Source organism: Strix aluco, chromosome 1 (genome assembly GCF_031877795.1).
Source record: "Strix aluco isolate bStrAlu1 chromosome 1, bStrAlu1.hap1, whole genome shotgun sequence".
NCBI lineage: Eukaryota > Metazoa > Chordata > Aves > Strigiformes > Strigidae > Strix > Strix aluco.
Window position 1 is genome coordinate 133,266,726 of NC_133931.1, and position 9,526 is coordinate 133,276,251.

Below are 9,526 nucleotides of genomic sequence, written 5' to 3' on the forward strand. Positions count from 1 at the left end.
AGATAAGTAGGGAAACTCCCTTAGCTTCTCCCTTGAGCCCTGGCCAGGCTCTGGGGGAATCTAATGTGAGATTGAAAACAGATATTTCCACTTAAAACAAAGGTGCCAGCTATTCTGGCTTGCTGATTTTGGGGTATATAAGGCTGGACCCACTTGCAGTGACTTTGGATGCCTCACCTATGGGTAGGACTTCCCACTTGCTGGGACAGGCTCTCCAAATCCTCACTGTAACCGGGGTTCCCCAGCGACTGCGGATCTGGGTGATGGTAACATATGCAAGTGGTGATGTATCCTTCTTAATCACTATTCTCTCTCTCAGGTAGTAATGATTTGATGCATTACCCTGTACTTTCTTATTTGTTTGCTTTAAGTGCACTATTCTATCTCTTCTTGCTGTATGTTTTCTGTATTATTCTGTTACATTATTTAGTTATTCCCAGTAAAATACTCCTACTCTTTTCAGTCTGGTGTCTGAGTTTAATTGGTGTCCTCAATCAGCAAAACAGGAGCAAATAGTACACTGCATGTAAAATAATATTTTTTACTAAAATGAAGTTTTGAAAAGCAATTTCCAATCTATGTATGAATTAACTTCAACAAGAGGGCATCCTTAGGAAATGGTTTCATTAGATTCAGACATATTTCCATCATAATTATAATTCTTTAAGAAATCCAGGACTAAATTATGGAATTCAGTTACATGCTGCCACAATTTTTGTTATAAAATGGTGCATCTTCTTCCATTGTAATGTCTCTTTTTACAGCTGTCCTATGGTCTTTTCATGGCAATCACCATATTGTTAAATATACAGTGAGCAGCTAGAGCTGTTGATTTTGAAAACTGTGTCAAGTCTATTATGAAGGGTCCCAAGACACTAAGTTTACACCATGTAAATTAAATTGATGCTGTTGAAGACTGATGACAGGCTGGTGATCTCAGAGTTTTGGGGATTTCTTCTGGTTCTTTAGCTTTCCTCTCTTTAATTGGTTATCCCAAGGCATGGGAAGACAGAATGACCCAATTTCAAAAAATTAGTTGTAATCACTAGGGATTTTTTTCTTTTTTAGAGGCATTTCAGGATATAGTCTGAAATCCTGATGGAAATGACAGTGAATAGCTCATCAGCCTCCGGGAGGATGAATCTGAAACATTTTCTGAGACAAAGACAAATCAGGTATGTGAAAGCTTGCACTGAGCTGACATACCTTCTAGGCAAAATGTCTCTTATCACTAACGGTAAAGTTTCAACTCTGAACTTCATATACTTGATGTAAGAGTTTAGGGATGTTGAGATGTAAAATGGATCTGAGGTTCCTGGTACCTTTAAGATTAGGAAACAGGTTAAAAAGACATCTTGTTCAGATAGTGATAATACAGAAATATTGTGCTATTTCCCACTACAGACTTGATCCTGAAGAAACTCTCAGATGGAAATAGGTGATACTGCTACTGTCAAAGGAGAAACTAGAAATCTATAGCAAAGCTCATCTTGATATAGCTAGATAAACAAACTGAAAAGATGAACATAAACCCTTTCTTTGGGTATCTATTTCTTTCCAAGATTCCAAACTTAAAAATTAAATCATTCATAATATAAGAAATCTCAGACATTGCATCAGTATTTATTTTCTGATCTCAAGATTTACTTTTATATTACCTAATGTTTATACGTTTTTTCCTAGAGCCTGATTCCAAAAGAAAACAAAAATAAATTTTGACAGTTTAAATGTACTGATCAGTAATCTTTCTATTTTATGAAAATTATGAAAATTTGAAAAAAAACTATTTCCACTTCCCAACAGCAGTTGATAACCAGGAGTAGCAGACATCAGGGTGAAAGAATATGGGCAGAAATGTTCATAGATAATGGCAGTGACTGAAAGACATCTTTGAGAACATGCAGCAGCAACAGCAAGGAACAGTGAAGAACATTGATCCCACAGTGGACGTAATAGAACAAAACTTACAAACACATAACAAGTGACTAATAAACACACCTGCTCATTCTACAAAACAGCTGTCACATGGATTAAATGTGCTGCATCTTGTGGAGAACAACAATTCATAATAATACCATACTTTTGTGGGACAGAATGAATGTCATGTCAGATACAGATAAAGTTGGCCAGGGAGAAAACTAGTGCTAATACAGGCAGGTTGTCTGGAGGTCTGAAAGGCAGGAGACGCTTTATAACATTGAGTTACCCTACACCTTTTGTATTTGAACGCAATATGGGCTTTTGAAGGATTCCAAATACCATACCTGATTCCTTGGAAACTAGATTCCTTCCAGATGAAACTAAACTGCAAGATGCAGTTTGGCCACTTTTGGTATCCATCTGTGTATGTTGATATTCCTCACTTCTGGAGTTATGGTCTCAATATTTACCCAGTAACATATTGTACTGAGGTGGGAACTGTGGGCTCAGATGAAGGGACTGAAATGCATGATGTTGCTAACTACTAGAAATTAATTTCAGTTCTTTATTTGGTTTTGCAATTTACTAAATTCAAGTTAGTTATATTGCTAATGTTTAATCATAAACTATCTGCTGACATTTCTACAGACCTCAAAATATCAAGTAAATACAGATGGTTCTATGGAAGCATTCACATAGTTTAGTTACCAAGTTAGAATAGGACTACATTGTCTCAGACTCCTGAAGGGCCAAACTTTTGGGCCTAGAGAGCTACTCTCTCCATGGTTTCTCTATAGCCTCTAGGAGACAACTTGAGTCTTTAAGCTGCATCCTGCTCTGAATATCTTTCTGAAGGCTTTTTCCATTATCAATACAGAGCCCAGGGAAACTAGCTCCCTAAGCATATCAGGTGGGCAACGTGATCCCTCCTCAAAAGGTCATCCTGCTGCTGGGAAGTCATCACTCTCACTGGTAGTGAAAGGGCTGTGACTACATGCGAGAAGAACACAGTTCACACAACCATGTTGAAAGCCAATTTCTGCCAACAGACAGGAATATCCAGTCTTGGGGTTGGCAAGGTGTCAGTCCAACTTCTCCCAGCCAGGACTTGGATGATGGATGTTCCCAGCAGCAAGCCAGAGCAACAGGACTTTCACATGGGCAGATGCTGCCAGAACATGTCCTAAACTGAGGAGCTGACATTCAGTGGTTGAACTGTATACAGAATATCACACAAGGAAAATACCTGTTATGGGTTACCTAACATTTCTAACTGGAGAGGGTTTTTCATTAATTTGTAGCTCTTCTTCACTGTAGAAAGCTCTACGTCATACTATATTTACTCAGTTTGAGTGACACTAACGTCGTCTTGAGCCATCAAAGTCAGAACTCTAGCTGTCATGGCTTCCCTGAATAGCCAATGAAAAGAAACAGGCCCCTGCAGAAGATTATCTGGACCATAAAATATATCTTAGTTGTCTGGAGATTCCGCCAGAGCTTTCTGTTGATGTTACCAGGCACCAATGTTATCTGTGCTCCTAAATGACAAATCTGGTAGGTTTGAAAATTACAGGAGTATATAGTAGTTTCTTCTTCACTGCTACCATAATAAACATACCCAGGTTCACTGCAAAGAACTAGAAATTGAGCTGAAGTACAGGAAGCTTTCCTCTGCTTGTTGTTGAACTGCCCATTGCCACTCCAGATGAAATGAGATCAAATGCCCAAGCCTATTGAACTGCAATGCTGTCACTGAGGTCTGTAAGTCTTTCCTACATATGGCAGCTATGTGTTCTCCTAATCATGTTTCTTAGCATCTGCTATCCAAATATGCTAAATCACACAAGCACTTTAGCCTTTATATAGTACTACATAAGCAATTGGACAAAAAACCCTGTCTTTTTCCAATCATGAAAATCCTTTCAAATTCCTTCTTTCCCTCTTTACAAAGATGACCTGATCCGAATAAACAGAATAGCTGTAGTTTGTATTTGTGAATTGTCTCATCAATTTTGTTTTATACTGCTCTAGTCTATGAATTTTGTCACATAATTACATGTCATTACGTTGTTGCTACCCCTTTTCTTATGCATCTGTGCATTTTGAAGTGCAAGTTTTGTGTTTCGTTTATTTCTCTATCTCCTTCCTTCAATATTTTTAAAATCACTGTGAGTTTTTTGAAGGTCACTCTGAGGTCTCTGATTTTTTTACTACACAGCTGATTCAGCAATTAACATTGCTTCCACACTGTTTTAGCTTTCATGTTGAACCATTTCCAGCTAAAATAGCACAAGAAGTTCAGTCCAAGTCAGCTAGCACAGAGACTTCTACTCAAAGTAATACTGTTGTAGGTTTTTTTTACTTAGTACTGAATTACATCTTGACTTTTTTTTTTTTTTGTGGGTCAATGTGCTATTTTTTTCTTTTAACATCTGTAGTTCAACAAACTGGAATTCAGTTTTGCATATAATCCTGATGCAGACTTGTTCTTTTATCTCATTTTTCATTTTATACTATCAATCAGCTTTGCCAACACATTTTCACTGAGCAACATCTAACAGAAATATATCTCATGGAAGAGTAGGGAAAGAAGGAAGACACTGCAGGGAGTTCTTGATATAATTACACAGTCTTTTATAAAATTAATAGAGGAGCTAATTTAGGTAAGACTCATTCTGAAAGAAAAGGTCCTGAATTTGAATTTTGAGTTAGGACACAGCTCCACCCTCAAATGTCTGCATTAGAGTGGTAACATAATAGTCTGGAGACAGCACTACTTCAGCCTATAACTGCCTGACCTTGAACCAAACAGGTGAATTTCAGTCCTTTCATGACATTGTATTTACCCTACATCAACAGGACATAACCATAATCCTTACCCATGGTAGCTGTCCCTCTACCACTACAGCAGGACCACAAGAGGCTGTACATTGGTACAGCTTATATTTCAGGGGCTTTTTAATTTTCATTTTATGGAAAGACTACCTGTTTGTAAGTGATAAACAAAAGAAACAACAATAACAAGCCAACAGAAATCCAGATAAACATTTTGGACAGCTGTTAAAATGCTTATTTCTCAGGGAGGACTTGCTGATGTTAGCAGAGGCAGAGACAGTGGAACTACCATGACTACAACAATATGTGATTCCTTCAGCATCTTTGCCTGTATTTTCAAGCTGGCTACTACCCTTTGAGGAGACTCAAATTGCAGCTGGAGATTATTAGATTCAAAAATATTCAGATATACTATAGAAAAAGGTGAAAGTAACAGAGAAACCTGGGTGTCCAGGAGAAAAGAATATGCGTCTCATTTATTGTCCACATATTGGAAAATTTTCAGAGCTTTCTTCTGTATATTCTGAATAATATTTTATGATTATTCTCAATGATATTTTAAAAATATGAATTAGAGAAAGTTCTTCCAGCACGTAAAAAAATCCCTGTATAGTTATTCCTTTGTTGATATGAGAAGAAGTTCACCATGTTCTTTTCACTATGCTTGGTAGGATAATGCAGCTTTACTAGTCCTGTAATACCAAGGTGCAGCCCTCTGTACACTTCCCTTTCATCCAGCATCAGTTGCTGGCGTTCTCCAACACAGTAAGATCTCCTCAGGCCATAACAAAGGTTTACATGAAGTGATAACGCCTCTTAGAGCTGCTTGTGGCACTGAAATACTGTTAGACTGTAATGGTATAATGGATATATCAATAAAAGGAACAGTGGCATTATGCCCATCTCTGATAAATTCCCATCTACTTGAATTCTCCCAATATGGGGCGAGGGAAAAAGAGGGAGTGACAAGTTGTTGAAATGGGATGGATACCACAGCTACAGCTCCTTCCTTCCCATGTGCCTGGTTTAATTGACCGATACCAATAAAAGAGAGAGAATAACTGAGTCTCACTACATTTATATCATTTGGTTATGGTAAAAATATAATCCCAGATTGTACTAAATTACTCCAAGTACCACTGTGAGTAAGGAAAAAAATAAAAATAGGTGCCACAGAAACTTGGCAATCACCTGGAAGATGGCAACGAAAAATATATGTTGCTACACAAGCTTTGAAAAAGGCCTGGAGGGATACAGACTGTGTAGTCAAAGTTAGGCTGTTAAAATACCTGTAACACTTTGGTGAATGGTGCAGTACAGATCAGGTAAAAATGGAGAAAAATCTTAGTGCATACTGGATCAAAGAGAATGACTGGATACAACATCTAATATTTTCTAACAGGTCCAAAAATAGTAGTCCTTACTTAGCAGCTTTTTTTCTTCTCATGACAATCTTGAACAAACTGTAATTGGTGGTGTTTGTTCCTACTGCTGGACATATCAGAACGACTAGCTTTTTTTTTTATTTTTCTCCTTCTTCACTACTTTGAATGAAGAATTTGAATGAGTGTTTCCATTTATAGCTGGTAAGTACTGTTTCACATAAAGCTTTTTTTCCCCCGTTTTGTAATTCACCCACATCAAACTAAAAATACAATAAAGGCATGCTGTTCTTTTAAATCACATTGTGAGGCTGGGCTAACTCCCATTGCCATTTTCTCTTTAACACAAGTAATTATACTCTTCAACTGCCCTTTGACTCTCTGTGGACCAAGGGCAGTTCTGCGTGGAAATGAACTTAATTAATTCTGTTCACTGGAGTGGAGTCTCAACCCTGGTGAGGCAGCTTGTTTCCACAGGTTTATGCTGGTAGCTGTAAGCAGCTAGATCTATTTTTCCTTTCTAGGTTGCTTCTGTTAGCCCTGATATCTTGTCTTTGCAAAAGGCATGTTCAGTGTGAAGAATGAGTCCAAATCTTCATACAGAACTGACTGTGACTCCACAAAGAAACTGGCAGATTTTGCAGGTAAAAATTCTCAAATCTTTGAATTAACATATGCAAATGATAACACCAGGGCCTGGGGCACAAGCTTTAGCAAAGCACTGAAGCACATTTATTTAAGCATGTAATTAGGACTAGCTATTTTCTTTTCAGAGTGTTTTACTAAAGAATGAAATTGTAATTCATTAAATTACATGTGAATGACCTAAGATGTGAATTATTTGCAACAAATAGTATTAGCTAAGTATAGAATTAAAAAAAAAACCTCCAAAACAAAACTCAAAAGCTCTTTGGAATCTGACAAACATAAATGTTATAATATTCAAGATAGATTTACTGATATAATCTGCTACCATACAGATATGGTTATATAGCTTCAATTCGTGTTAATTATTTGCCTTCACAAAAGGACAGGGATAAACTCTCCCTTGTCTATCCTTGACAGTTAGTTTCAAGTTTTCTGACTGAAAACTGGAATTGAATCCCTGAATATTTTTAAAACACTGCTAATATAAAGCATTTTGAAGTGAAGTTGCTATATTTTTCATTCAATCATTAGATATTTGTTGTTGAGGGTTAAAAAGGCTCAAAAGCATAAGACTCAAGTTCCATACTCCAGTGAATATTATTTATTTTATATACACAGAAACATTTTTTCAATAGACAATACTATGTACACACTGGTCACGCTAGCAAGCGTGTAGGGCACTCTTATAAGACATGTCTGGCCTTAACTTATATACCTGCCAAAGATCAGAGAAAGTATTTGATTTATTCTTCCCTGTGAAGTGACAAATAACAGGGCTACTTCTGCTAAAAGATTTGGCTGCTTTTTATCTTTTTCTTTTTTAATTAGGTTTTACTTTTTCCAGAAACAAATGTTAGAGGTGATACTACCACTAGGCACAGTAGTCAGAAACTCTTCTAGAAATAAGATATTTTAAGGTACAGAACACATTGCCTAATCTTTGAGTAGTGTCTAAAATCATGAAATATTTTTAGTTCAGAATAAGTTGGGTCATTTTCACATTTCCTCATGCCTAGCTGCACATTGGGATTCAGAGAGGAATAGAAAATATAAATCCCAATTTAAAGCATGAGTGATCGTTCTCATAGTATTTCAAATCCAGCCAGAACTAAAAAGTACTGGAGATCCCCTTGGGGAAGCCTGTTCTCAGGAGACTTCAGCCAAGTTTTGAGCCTGCACCAGCTGGGTATCTACATTTTTTTTTAGAATTACCTGGTAGGTATCAAATCTATTCAGGTCTCCTATCTAATATATAATTTCATAGAAGTAATAACTTTCTGATTTCTCCAGCTATACTCTGTGGGACTCTAAAAGAATTAGGACTTACTCTGCTGGATTTTTTACTGCATATCCATATGCATGATGTACGTTTAGGTGGAAGGGCCATCATGCAGATTATGACAGTTTAGTAGGCTATATAACTCAGTTATGTTAGCATAGGTGGTCCTCAGTTCCAGCTATAATCAGGCTTCTGTTCTATTGCAGAATAATTAATGAAACAGAGACACAAAAAAATTAAATTTCCACTAAATTAGTCATTTAAAAGAAAGCTTTCTTATGGAAGCCTTTTTTAGATAAAAAGCCAAGTTTCAGTACTGTCCATTTAAGTCAAGGACAGTGAAAAGAAAGTAGCATTCAATACAGGAATTCAAGCTTCAAAGGGTTATGCTGAATTGGTTCACTGACAGAGAATTATCCAAGCAAAGGTCAGGCACTCATTAAACCTTATCTGAAGCCAAAGTTATATGTTATGGTTTATTGCCTCAAGTACCAATTAATAAAGAATTAAAGAAATGAAAAACCAGTGATTCATACCTTTGCCGGGAGAACACTCATACTTCAGCATAATGCTAAAATATTAATAGTCATTTTAGTCATGTAGTATTTTATTAGGCACTTAACTCTGTAGGTTTTATCAAAAGATATATGACATTCATTTTTAACAAAATGCTGAGGAGATTTGGGGAACATTTACTCAAAATCTAATAAAGTAGATTTGAGAGATATTTTCAAATGGAAGTCTTAAACACAGGCATCAATTATTAATGAAGAAAAAATGCTTAATAATAGGGGTCTGCGTAGAGGCCATAAAGAAGTGTTGAAATACCACCACGATATCAAGGGCAACTGTCTTCTAAGGAAGCTGCAACAGAAAACATTAGTGCTCTTGTATACTGCTAAAGCATTTAATGCATTTTGCTCACAAGAGGACTTCTAGCAGGCTTATTTTTATCATCACAGGCATTTCATTAGTTTGACACAGTCTAGACATTTCTGCTCAGTGTTCAGAGAGTTAAATGCTCCACACACACTCGCCTGCACAACTGTCTTCAAAATACTCTTATTTCTTATTATTTTCATCAGCAGCATATGCTCCAAACCACCTAAGGCTCTGAACTGATGCCCTTTAGCATGCTAAACTGAAAATATGTTTGCACCTGCAGATGCCAACAAGGTTGCATCTGTCACAAAGCGCTTTCCATTGTCCTTGTTATCTGTCACATTAAGAGCTGGAAAACAAAAGTCACTGGTGATTCTGAATGAAATAAAAGTGGCAAAACTAATGTCCAACCAGAGACAGAAACTTGAGAGTGCAGATAATCTCCTAGGCCAAATAACACTACTAAATGCCTGGCCTCAGTGAAAACATTATAAATCTGTGTAGAAAAATAAATTCTGATAACAGTCTTCAAGCCTGAGCATGAGTAACCCTGACTACTTAGTCTGGTAACAGGACTTTC